Genomic DNA, 14,322 nt, shown 5'->3' with positions numbered 1-14,322 from the left:
AAATAGTGTTTTCTAGAGTCATATAAGGCATATAGATACATGGACAGATGGATTGCCTCTCCAGTGGATGTCTTGTCTTCGGAGCTATTGTCTTGGAAACAATCCTTGGTATTTCCAGTAATATTTCCCCTTTTTCTAGATATATTCTGTTTGTAAGACATAGCCCAGCTACAGAATGGCCAGTTTCTAAGCACTCAGCTATGCTGTAGGCCTCTCAAGCTGTAGGGAAATGGATTTTCAACATTTGCAAAGTTTTGCTAAACTATTAAACAAAAACCACAACAAAACTAAACGACAAACAAACAAAACCAAAACCATTTTACATTTCTTTCTTGTAGGTTGCACTTTCATAGGAGGAGGGAAAGGAATGGAAGAGAGGTGTCAGTCTCTGAACAACAAGTCCTCTTTTTCCTGTGTAAAAGTTGTTCAAGTATCAAACACATAAATTTTACCAAATCAGTATGAAGCATAAATTAAAACTGCAAAGCAGCTCTGTGGAATATTAAGAGTGATTATATTTGTTTCATTGTGTTTTGTTTTTTTTTTTTTTAAATAGCATGTTAGAAGTGAAAAAAAAAAGAAAAAAAAAAGACTTTATTGTAAATATTAACATTAGGACTGATCTGTCGGTTGCTTGGCAGTGTTAAAACCCGTTACCAAACAATTACTCCCAGTATAATTTGCTTCTTCATTGTAAAACAGATACATGCCTTCTTGTTTATTTTTATAAGAAAATATATATTTATACCTTCTCATATATATTTTACGGTATGAGACATGGTCTTACCCACACAAACCCTTATTTGCGTGTCCAATCCCATCTTTCTTAAATCATCTCATAGCATTGAGGAGAAAACTGCGTATATGACTGAGAGTTTGGAGGCTTGGAGATGTTAGCAAAAATCAGGCATTTAAACGTGCATTAAGAAAATAGAATGAAAATAATTTTCAACTGCAAGCCAGTCCTACCCACACACCAGTGCAACAAAGTGAGTAAGACAGAGAGGACAGCAGTGACCACGATAACATAGAGCAAGATGTTTTGGCTTCACACTACATTCTGTCTCCAAGCAGCCATTCGATAACACTGTGATCCAGCAACACAGTCATTCCTTTCGGTAAATCACCATAGCATGAACTGCTAGGCTTTAGAAGCAGTTCTTTTGTCATATTTTTGTCCACTTCTTTACATTCTATTTTGTGTCAATGAGAACATTTTATACAGATTCATCAGGAAAAGGACTTTTTTTTTTGAAGGGGAGGTTGTCCAGAACTATTTGTGTTCACAGTAACAGGACTTCTAGGCTTGTGTCTGCAGGAGATGAACTGCATTTTGCATCATTGTCTTCACCTTCACATTTGGGGTTATCTTCACCTCCCTCTGTTACTGTCCCCAAGGCACATGTTATTTCATATACACATACATTCTGTCATGTCTCATTCTTTGAATAAAAACCATGTTTGGAAGATGAGAAATAAGGGCTGGATTGAATTCTGTAGATATGCATGGAGGAGGTGCACTTCATGCAGAATTCCTCCTTCCCGCATCTAGGTGGTGTTTGTGGGAAGCATCTGCCTTGATATTTTCCATCTTTCTTTTGTGGAAACCATATGGGGCTTTGTGCAACTCTGTGTTTATGTATCACTTCTTGTATGCAATACCACATTCATCTCCAACTTTATGGGAGGAGGTTCTATCTACCACAGCAGGCATAGCATGGATTCAGCAACAGGACACCACAAAGCAGCTCAGATGGACTTCAGCTGGATACTCCAAAATCAGCAGCACTGCAAGAGGTGGGACTTTGACTCCAAAACTCCACTGTCTTCTTTCTGGAGGCAATGGGGTGAGAATTTGCTACTCTCTTGAAGAATTTGAACGAATCTCGGAGCACAGTGGTTTTCCTTCCCTGTCCTCTCTTTGGAAAAGGCCATGATACCCTTCCAACTAAATGGGTGCATATCAGTATTTTCACACAAAGACATTTCAAAAAGATATGTGTTTACGATTTGCCTTACTGGCTAGGAAACTTTTTCAAAATCTATTAGCAATGATACAGACAGATTTAGAGTCAAGAACTGAATTTTCACAACTTGAACCTTGAGTACGTTGATTAAAATTTTTTCCAATGTAAAAGATCTCTGCAAGGACCTCCCCTCAAGGAATGTATTTTTTACATGAATGTCATGTACCTATGTTGATATTCTTTGGGGATTAAAATATAACACTGATTGATTGTACCATATTACATTAGCCATCCCACTGAAATCAATAGGAGTATCCATGCAGAGAAGGAATGTAGGTCTGAGCCTTTGATTCCTGTAGCATTCTTCTTTAACCAAAGCAAAATATTACTCTGTGTTTGGATTATGTTCAGTTGCAGCTGAGAGATGATTGTTTGTCTTTCAGATTCCATTCACATGACCATCTTTTCATAACTAATATACGATAATTTATACTAGATGCTCTCAGGACTATGTCATGTGAAAAGTAATATTTAGATAGCCAGATATCTGACACAAAAAGTATAGACTATCACACACACACATGCTTAAAAGTCCAAGAAATCACATCTCCCAAGTTGCTCATCTCTTTCCCTTTCACTGTTTGTGTTGGTTTCCTTTCAGTAAATACAACTGCAGATCTTTGGCCTGTGCCATATGTCAAATAAGGATAAGAACCCTCTACATGGAAGTCAGTTTACAAATGTAAATGGAGCAGATATGTAAATCTCAACAGTTGCCCTATATATCTTTAAACTACTAGATTATGGAGGTGCACATGCAGGAGGTTACTTTTGCATGCAAGAACCCATTTATGATGATTAAACCAATTATGTGTTGAAAAGAAAATATGTTTAGAGAATGGACTTTGGCATGTACAGAGTTTGCCAGAATAATTGATGGAATGAATATTGAATAGCTCTTCTGAGGAGACAAAAATACAGAACTGCCTAAAATCACTAAAAAAGGAGCAGAGGGTAAAAGATTTCTATATTTTTCTCCTTACAATGTTTCGCTAGATTCTGATTGTCTCGTTTGGTGCACTGTCTTGCTTAAATCCAATGTAATGATAGGAAAGCATGACTTTTTTTTTTTAATTTTTTAGTTACTTTGCAGTTGCTGGGGAAATTGTAAATAGCTAGAGTTTAGATTTGGAAGTATTTAACTGCTCCATTTCCATCTGAATTAACATATAATACTATCTTTAATTCTGTATTTATCACAGGAAATTTTTTGCTTGAAAGATATACTTCTGGGAATATGTTAATTGTCCTGTGCCATAATATCACTTCTGAAAGGAATAAATCTTAAATACTAGTGCTCAGTAGGAGTGTTCTTCATCTTTGCTATAATAAGTACTGAATGTCAGACCTTTTCAGAGATCCAAATTGGAAATGTCTTTTATCTTACTAAAATAAGTGGAAGAACCACACATGTATGTATGAAAGTAGAGAATTTTTACCCCAAATATGCCTTGAAAAGATAATTGGAAAGGATTAATTTACTTCATGTGGCTTTGAGGGAGATGAATATTCTGTTGTGCTCCAAGGGAATAAAGAGTTCAGAATTCTTTACTTTTGCTGGTGCAGAACTATCTGCCAAGTTTGCACTACTCAAGTAGTTTTAGATGTACCTGTCCTTGAAGAAGTTACCCAAAACAAAAACTCAGATTTTCGCTGTTTGAAGCTTATTCATATTGCTATAGCCTTTTTATATGAAATTTTGAATATTGAAAGTATTTTGTTCCTTTGTTTTTAATATTTGTGCAATAGAATCTCTTGCAAATGCTAAAGTGGAATAATTTATACATGTGTACTTTTCCACATATGTTTACACCAAGATTTAGAAACCTGTGTCAATAGAATTAGTCCATGTTAAGGTTGGTTCGGATGTGTGCTAGTGAGTACAGTTTGACTCAGAGAGGCTCAGACTGAAAGACTTTTTTCTGTCCTGGGTGGAAAGATGGTTAATCGAGCTCTTGTACTATTCATCTGCGTCCATAGTTTTACCTGAGTTGCATTTTCCTTGCTTAGCTGCCCCCTTCTTATGCAAAGTGTCTGGCTCAGCAGTCTAACTTTGACCTATTTGACCATGCCCATTTCCTTTCAGCTGTGTGGCAGTTCAATAAAGGCACTGTGCAAGCAATCCCCTCTCTAGCATATTGCCAGCCAGCCAGAAGCTGACATGAACCTTCTAGGAAAGCTGAGATGTGGAGTAATATCCAAATTCACCTGAAGTCAGCAGTTATAAGGTGTTATCTCTGAAAAGCAGAGGGGATTGAGTGGATACGCCATGAAAGAATTAATGTGATATCCACTTTAATGCTTTCCTAAGAATGAAGGCATGTTTTGCAGAAATCCTGTCCAGAATGTGTGCTAGCACAGCAGCATTTGGGTCAACTGGACCTCCTGTGAGGTGAGACTCTATGAAGTCTCTGTGGTTTGCTGTCGATGTCTCTGGGCTAGTCCCCCATTAACAAAGAGGTTCTCTAGAAACAAAATCTCAAGGAGCTGTATTTACACACCTAAGGAAGGAGTCCCAGAATCCCATTAGGAAACTGTTCAGCTGTAGGATTGCAAAAGTGTCCAATGGTATGGGAATTTCTACTGCACTGGTTGATACCAAGGTATCAGCACTCAGCTTTTATAGATGCAGATCAGAAGTCTGCATCTCTCCCTTCATCATAGGGGCATGGGAATCTGCTTGAATTCAGAGAGTATGTTGTTTATCAGCTGGTATAGTGAGGCACAGAGTCAGCCTCGGCTGCAAACTTGAGAAACCACGAAATACATTAGTTTTATAAAGTATATAATTTTGTGAGGCAGGGTAAAAAAAACAGTGACAGCTATCCAAGTGTGGCTATAGAGTGGCAATAAGGCTGTAGAAGAAAGTCTGTCCACCTATGAAACACCTACAAAACATGAGCAGGTGATTTGTAGTATTCTTCAGTGGGAAAAGATACTTGGGATAGGATCTACAATGCTTATTGCTATCATATAAAAGATGTTTACTCTGTTTTAGTTGTGCAAATGTCTCATCAGTCAATGGATCTGTGTATTGCACAGCACCATCTTGAGCTGAAAGCTCAAGAATGAAAAACGTATCTTTTCACTCATTTGCACACAGAACGTTGTTTGACAGTTAATTTTGAGGAAATACAGGTAACTGCGCAGAAAGCCTTAGGTGATGCAGAGCTTACACTCATTTACAAAAATGTTTTCACAGAGGATGAGAAACACCTCAGATCCTCAGAAATCAAAGTAACCAAGCACAGATGGTCAGGTGCCAGGCCCGTGAATTACTGTGCCATCAGCAAGTCAGACCATTCTGTGGAAAACTGAGCGCTGCCTCTTGTTCAAAGCAGGGGATACATCTGTTTCTTTGCTCCTGTGGTGGCTCCTGGTCTTCTCCTCCCACTGCCACTTTCTGATTCTGGATCTCCTACGTTTCCATGTCTGTCGGCAATGCGCATGACTAAAGTGGTATTTTCATATTTCAGTGCAGTCCAGGCCCCTTAAAGCAGAGGGTTGCAAGTGTGAAAGAGAGATATGTTGCTCCCTCATGGCTTATTACCATCCCATTTGCAATTCAGATCAGTTCTAAATTGACTGAAATTTTTAAACACATAGCAGGCAGTTTAAACTAATAATTGTCTGGAGGTTCACATCTGACATGAACTAAGCTTCTGTTCAAAACAAATTGCAAATAATTCCTCCCTTAGAGTCAAAATGTCACTTTTTACACTGTGCATTGTTGCCAGATTTTGTCAGTTACATTTAAAAAAAAAAAAGAAGAACACAAAAAGCACAGGAAAACCTGCTACCCACTGAATGTTCTGAATTCGAAAGCGGAGCGAAACTCTGGTTATTTTCCCCACTCCCTCCTTATTTGCAATAATGTATGTGCGTGCCTGGCTCTCTGTAGCCTGGTCAAAAATCCTTTCTCTCCCCGGCTCCCCGAGCCCCCCCAGCCTGCGCTGAAGGCCCCGGGGGCAGCGGGAGGCCCGAGTTGCCTAGCAACCACCAGGTCGTGGGGCTGCCTCGGCCGCCAGCCTCTCCCCATTGCTGCCGAGTTAATCGCTAACTCGCCTTCACGCCTCCAAACCAGCCATTTCGCCTTGGTCCCCTTTCCTGTCCCTAACTTGCCCAGGCCTACACAGCCATGGTCCTGAAAGTAAGGATCTTGAGGGTGGCTGTGGGGTGTTGGAGGGACGATAAGGTGTAGTAAAACAGGCTTAATCCTTCATTGTTTCCATTTTTCAGCACCCTACCTTCTTGTAATGGCTGCTTAAAGAAGCAATTCAGCGTTTGGGTTCAGTTCCATCAGGATTTCAAAGTCCATGGGTCTGATGATGATAAAAAGGTCAGCTCTTTAAAAACATCCAGTGCAGTGGAAAGGATATGTTTAATATGTTATTGAAATTGGGTTTCCCTTGAAAGAAATAACACATCTGAGTGGACCTACTGGAGAAATCTTGATAACTTACAACCACTGATAATTAATTGTGAATAGGGAGGTATTAACTATTTTCTAAAGGGGATGAGCTTACGCAGAGAATAAAAAAAAAAAATCCAGTTTCCTTTAGTGTAAGCTCTGCATATTTCTGCTTTGTAGGTGCTGGCCACAGGGGAAGTCTTGGGACAGTCTTTATTTTTTAACCACGGTGTTAAGGGATCAGATATATTTGTTAGATGTTACTTGAGAGTCTGTGTTACTTAGCTGACTTGTGGCTATCTCTGGACTCCAAATAAAAGATTGTTTTTCAAAAATTATCACAAAAAACACTCTTATGTTCATCAGGTTATTTGTTAATTGCTATTTATGTTTTCATCTTGAACTGCGCATTGATATACTTTGTACAACATTGCATTTTGCAAAAGCTTTTGCATAGCACATTATCATACTAGTTTTTGGTCCCTTTTTCCACTGAGAAATATTTCTTGAACTGTTGTTAAAATGGTAGTTTGATGGAGACTCCTGCTCAAGGAATATTTTCTCATTATTAAGGAGTGGACCTATACAAACCCCATGAGGTTCAACAACCATAGCAGGTCAGAAAGCAAATAACACTCTGCTTAAACACCATAGCTGTCGATATACTGTGCCACATAAAAAGAAGCATGGCCAGCAGCTCGAGGGAGGTGATTCTTCACTTCTCCTCTGCTTTTATGCAATGGCACTTGCAGTACTGTGTCCAGTTCTGAAGTGCTCATTGCAAGAAAGACATGGACCTGTTAGAGCAGATCCAAAGGAGGCCACAGAAATGATCAGAGATCTGGAACACCTCTCCTCTGAGGACAGGCTGAGAGAGTTGGGGTTGTTCAGCCTGAAGGCTCCAGGGAAACCTTTTTGCAGCCTTTCAGTATATAAAGGAGGAGTCTTGTCCTGTAGTGACAAGGGGCAGCAGTTTTAAACTGAAAGAGGGTAGATTTAGATTGGATAAAAGGAAAAAAAAATGCAATTAGAGTGATCGGATACTGGAACAGCTTGCCCAGAGAACTTGTGGATGCCTCACCATCACAAGTGTTTAAAGTCAGGTTTGACAGGGTTTTGTGCAACTGAGTTAGTGAATTATGTAACAGCTCATGGCAGGCGGGTTTGACTAGATGATTTTTAAACGTCCCTTTCAACCCAAATCATTCTATGATTCAGTGCATGTTTTGGAGAAGAGTGTGTGGTGTTTCTTGACCATTTCTCTAAAATGTGTTGTGCATGTTCAGTATGGTAGCACCATCATTCTACAGTTTTGCTCTGCTGTCTTGTCCCCAGTCAGATTTCTGCCATGACAATAGATATTACTCTTAATTTAGGCCAAGACAGAATTAATAATCCCTTTGATAAAGAGGCTACACCAGGCATGCCATGCTTTGATACTGAGGTGATGTGCATGATAAAAATAATCATTCAGGTGCCTTTTCCCTCTCAAAGCAGCAGTGAACTCTTTTTTTCTTTGTTTTTTTTGGTGGTGTTTTTTTTTTGGTGAGTTATAACATACACAACGAGGGTTATTTAGGTGACAGAAAACATCTTTTGCAGAACAATGCTACTATCCACCACTGTATTAAAAGCTTCAAGATTTGCTTTTGTATGAGTCTGTTTATGTCTTATTCACCTAAACCTTTCTTTCACTTAGAAGGAATCTCAAGTGAAAATAAAAATAAATGAGTATCCTAAACTTCTTGCAAACCATTTCTGATGCTTTTGCTTTACCTTTTCCATGGTACCATCCATCAAAAGCTAATCTCTCAGTAAATTCAGGCTGTGCATTTCACTTTCTTCCTTCACATGGCCCTTTAGAGAGCATGAGAGAATTTTCTAATACAATGAAGTATTTTCTAGTACAAGATGATAAAAACCAATCTTTTTTATTTTCTCACTTTGATGCAACAGGAAAACAGAAGAACAGATTCGTTGCAAAACACAAAAGCCGTTTTAAAGAATTGCTGAGCTGCTTATTGCATTAGCTTTGACATGAGGACCCATGGTCTCTATTGCATGGGTCTCATGAAGATACCATGAAAATCAAATTGATTCAAGTAGCTTTTGTCATATTAAGTTTTAGCACATGTGCTGTAAGTCCATGATGTTGGAATATCCAAAAGGTCCCGAGGCTTTTGTTAGGCTTGGATAATCATCAAAAGGCTTGGAAGATTTTTTGAGCTAAATGAGCTATTTTTATCTGTGAAATCAGGCTGGAAATCTCCCAAAAAAAGGCTCCTGGGGAAGATTATTGTTATTTCAATCATCTGGCTAAAGAAAGAGCCTATTGTCGTGTATGATTATTGGCCTAATCCTGCAAACCACGCGTAGTGCTTTCAAACATGAAGTCAGAAAAGGTAAGCACAATACTATCTATTTATATTTCAGGAATTATTTCTAACTTAGCAATAGAGTGAAAAGAATGACAGCGAGAAAAGCTATGCTATATATACCACACTTTGCGTACTTCTGGTTCCTACTTGTTTGAATTATAAGTAAACAGAGCAGGGCCTTGCTGGGAAGGGACTTTTTTTTTTTTCACTGTTAGTGTACAGTAACAGTGACTTGATTAATGAGTGTGGGTATAGTATTTCTGATAATACTGCAAAAACCCATAATATTCTTTATTAACTTTTGACTTATTTGTCAGGGAGGTAGTCAGCTTAATAGTGAAAAAAACTTTATCAGTAAATGGGAATACTTTTAGAGTTAGTCATTTAGTGCACAAACTGATTCCTACTCATTGAGTGCGCATGCATGTTATGTATTTTGTATTCTGCAAAGTCCTTTGCAACATGTGGTATATGGTACAATCGATATGACTTTTATAGCTTTGACATGCTGGAATGACTGCTCTTAGCATTTTTGATGACTCACACTGTCACTCATGAATTAATAAGTGATCTGAACTCTTCAGTGTAATGAACCCTATCATTTATTAAAAAGGGAAAAGTGTTCCCATAACTAGTGTGGTGATGTTTGACAGGAAAAGTGAGTTTTTGAGAGACTACTACTATTAAATATTGTTAGTAAATACTATTAATTTTTATGCTTGGCGAAGCACTTTGTGGTACCAGACTGGATAAATTGTAAAGAAGTGTTTGTTCTAGAAGTGTTCTTGAACAAATTTTGGATAGTGGCTATGCCATCCGTTTTTAATGGTTGTGAAATACAGGAATTCCCAGAAAAGGGCTCTGTCCAAGACATGTCCTCAGAACTTTTAGTGGGGATCAGTATCAACAGTAAAAAGGAAAGGAACATTCATCCATCTATACGTCAGTACTTCTTGAGCCAGAGACCAAGTGTTTCTGTGATCCTGAAAGTCTTTCTTTAACCTCCTTTCACTTATTATAGTTTGTTACCCCTCACACTGTGTACCGAGGAAGAACAATAAGATGATGCGGACTGGCCAATATTGGTATAAAATGTTACCATTCAATGAAAGAACTTCAGAACTCCTTCATGAGGGAAAACACCAAAAAGTTATTACATCTCGTAATTCAATAAGAAGGCAGTATGCCATGACAACTTATTCTTCCCCCCAAAACCCAGAATATTATCATGAGATTCTAGTGCTTATTAGATGATTAAAGGAGCATAAACATGTTGATATGAAAGAGAATTAGTGACAATGTAAGCAACAGGATTTGGTTTTTCCCCCAATGCACAATAAAATTACAGATTGAAAGGTGGGCCCTGGATTTTCCTTTAAAATATCATTGTATTTTCTTGCGTTCCAGGGAATCTGCCCGTAGGGCCGTAAAAAAAAAAAGGTCAGAGAAAATGGGAGAAGTCTCTGAACCTATTTTTTTTTTTCACTGAAGGTAAGGGCAGTTTGTACTGCTTTCACCTGTATGAAAAAAGATACAGGTCAGAGGATGTTAGGCACCATTACTCATCTGTTTTCATTTCCTCCTCATAGTTGAATACATGAAAGAAAATGAAAAATCACTATGAGGAAACATACATTTAAAAAAATATTCAATTATAAGGAGTGTATCTAAATATAGCCTTGGAATCCCAAAGATAGTAGATATTGTTGAAATGTTATCTGATAGTCATTGAGTTGTTTGGGGAAAAAAAATAGTTGGAACACCATAGCTGACATTCCTACCATTTTCCAAGATTGATGTTTATTTGAATTTAGCTTCATTCCTAAAGATGGATACCAGCACAAGGAACTTCAAAAAGATACAATTATGTTTTAAAACTAGTCTTAAACCTCCTTTTAACACTTCACATAAACCTATGGATAGTCAGTCTTAAGTTTCAATTGAATTGAACATTGAGGCTCTGCTGCAGTCTTCAAGGTTTGCCAGTCATTTGCAGGCACAAGTCACTAAGAGCTTGAGGTAGAAATAGTCGTATGTGTGAATAGGTTTACAGATCAGTAAACCCAGTAATTTCAGTGGGAATACGTATGCCTATGATGTTATTCTCATGCAAGATTGTAGTATTTTATTTCTATAGTGTATGGATATATACATAAGTATGATTACTGAGTTTACATGTCTGACATAATTTATTGTTTGTATACATTTCATTTATAATAAGCAGACTCAGTTTAAAATATCAGAGAATTTATGTTCAGAAATTAAACTTAGATGGTATTTGCGATTTCTACACTGTATCCCTTGTTATAGAATTGTGGATTGCCTTTGAAATAATACTGTGAAGGTAAACTGTACTGTACAGATGAGTTACAGTCTCTTTCCCGCCCCCCTCCCCACTAGAAGTTAAACTATTGGAGGCTTTTTGTAGAATCTCAAAAGAAAAAAAAAAAAAAAGATAGTACAGAGATTATCACATTACTAGTTAAGCAGCTGGTTCCAAATGACATATTCTGCATGTACTGTCAGTAAAATCTTCCTTTCTTTGCTTTAAAGTCATCCTGAAAATTATTTCTGTTTGCTCCAACGGTTGGATATAGTCCTAGAGTCTAGGCAAAAATCTTGAACAGCAAGTTAGATTTTTGTTTTGCATGTCTCCATTGCTCTGTTGTGTTCAGTGATAAATGCTCCCAGTGATAAATTGGTTTGGACTTCGTACCATTTAGATTTGGTGTCACAAGGTCTTATCTTAAATTTAGTGCCATCTATGGAAGCTTGGATATAATTTTCAAAGGGAACAGAAACTGGGCCTCTATTTCAACCACATGGATCTTTCCGTTCCTATCACTAAGCAATCTTAAATGAACAGAAATAAAGAAAACAGCAGAAATTTAAATATGGCATATTTGGGTGTTGAATAAATAATTAGAAAGCTAGCCATTTCAAACGCTGGAAACCTGAAGTAGCCAGAGGTTAATACACTTGGAATAAAACTCTTATTGATGTATGTTCTTTTCATTTAGAAAGCAAATGTTTATTATTAATTCAATTTGGTGTAAAATAAGACGTTGGCTATATAACTATTTTTATTGGACAGAAGAGAATAGTTGGTCAGGTCTTATGAACATGCACTAATTAATGAAATATTAGTGAGATAAGAGTGTATTGCTCCTATTAGCAACTGAAAAAAAGAAAATTGCCAACTGGCCTATATTGTGGCTTGAACATTCAAAGTCTAAAGGCATTGTCTGTCCCAGGACACTTGACAATGAAGGTGTAGCTTTGAATGTGCTCATGGAGTTCAGCATCTTTCTGTCTGTGACAGCTGTGATGGCTCAGAATATGAACCAGATCACTTTTAAATACCTCTTTAGCTAAACAGCTGCAAACCAGATAGCTTTTCAGTTCTTTAGAATTTTTTTGGTCATTCTCTCTCATCTTTCTTTATGAAATTAACAACTCATAGTTATACTAAAACAGGCTACAATAAAGCCAGTGCATGCAAGTTTTAAACAATTGTTTCAGCACTGTAATTTTTAAGAATTTAATAAAAGTCATTGTTTTAGATCTAGTCATGTAAGTGTAAAATTATGAATGTCTGTCCTATTAATCAAGTTGCTTTGGAATTCTAAAGAGATTCTGAGGTAGGAGTAGGAGACATAATCGTTTTTCCAGCTCAATACAGAGTAGTCCCATTATTCATGTTTTCTTTTGAATAAGAACTCACACTGTAATTCTAAGCACTTGTGGTAATTATAAAGGATATTTTTTCTTTTTTTCCCTTTAAAATGCCTTTTTTCCCTTTGGCATTATAAGAAAAAACAGAATATTGTGATCAGATTAAATTCTAGTCTAGGCATTTGCGTGTGCCTGGCAAATTTTACCCATTTTCTTCCTTGACTGTAGTGTTGTACAGCTGTGTGCTGTTAAACCACTGTTGCATATGCCCCAAGTTTTGTGCATTTCAGAGCTTGTAAAAGATGTCAGTTATGACTGTCAACAAGGAATTTGTTTGCTATACAGGTGATTTTATATATATTAAGAATGGACTCAGTATATACTTAACCAGAAAAAGTCTGAGGCAATCAATAATTGAAAATATGAAGACATGAAAAACCCATTATATATACACACACATAATTAGATATGCAAGTAGCATTATATCCTTATAGAGATGGCTAAAATGAGACCTTTCTAGCAGTTCGTATTATCTAATCTGTGTAAATACCTATTATAACTATGTTTATCCTGTTATGGTAATGAGAGGCTTAAGTCCTCAAACTTATCTTCTCTGGTGTTTCACTCTTCTTCCAGGCCAGCCAAACTCTGGACCAATGCAGCAGACTTGTCTAGTGGAAAGCCAAACCCATGAGGATCTGATTTGAATTTAAGCTCTTCTCTGCTAAAGCTGTGTGATGAAGCCAAGGCTGAGTTTGTTTAGGGCTTACAAAGACAGCGTATAGTTATGGTCAATGGCTGAAGGTGCTATTTGGCTTCTTTCTTGCTGTGTGACTGTAAGCCATATTTTTTCAAAAGTAGTAAGTTGTTTTGGTCTCTCCAGTTTTCACATGTTTAAGCATAGTGTTTCAAAATGAGTGCCTTCAAAACTTTCAGTGTGACTAAACCCACAGTGAATGGAGACACTTTAGGTTTAGGACAGCTGACACTTTAGCTCAGCTAGTGCCTTTTTATAGCTAGAAAGTTTTCTGAACAACTGCAACTACCACATCACTTGTGAGGAATGTGAAGGGTAGATGGATATGATATGGATGCCCAGCATTTCCTATCGGGACCTGCTGAAACCTATTGGTTCCTTTACCCTCAGTTACCTCAAATGTAATGAACCTTCCTTTGGAAATGCCTCTTCTCCAAATAGTCAGTAGAGAGGTAGATATACCTGGATCTCTGTCCTTAAAATTCCAGATGTGTCTTCTCTCTCCATGGATTGCATGGGGAATTAATAGCCAGGATGGATTTCTTACCTTTCTCGTCCCTACTCAGACAGTTTTTGTCCAGAGTAAAAGCATCGATCCAAGTAGATTGGATTTCAGACCACACTTTAAGAGTAGAGTAGTTAAGTGTAATAGGTGATGGATGTCCCTCGTTTTTCTTTCCCTCTTTTTTGAAGGGTGTGTAGAGAACAATGGAAGTAAGATATCCTGTCATCAGTAACTGGAGAGTGAGATCCAAAAAGAAGCTACTGCTAACGGTATAAACCACACCAGCTATTTTTCATTCACTGACACCACTTAGTGTTATGCACTTTTGGATTTAATAATATTTTTATTTATAACTGCATGTCCTGGTTATTACTGAAAGGCTACTAGGTGAGGAGATCAGACAAAAAAGTGTATTCTTGTCATACTAGTAATTTATAACATTTCAAAACACTGAGATAAAATGTGCTAATAGTTGTAGCCAGAATTCACACAAACATGCCTGAAAGTTACTGATGATCCTAGTACTGTACAGCGTGACTTTTCATAGAGTTTGCAATGAAAAGTGGCAA

This window comes from Caloenas nicobarica, chromosome 2, assembly GCF_036013445.1.
Source record: "Caloenas nicobarica isolate bCalNic1 chromosome 2, bCalNic1.hap1, whole genome shotgun sequence".
NCBI classification, from domain to species: Eukaryota; Metazoa; Chordata; class Aves; order Columbiformes; family Columbidae; genus Caloenas; species Caloenas nicobarica.
This window is presented reverse-complemented; position numbering follows the sequence as displayed.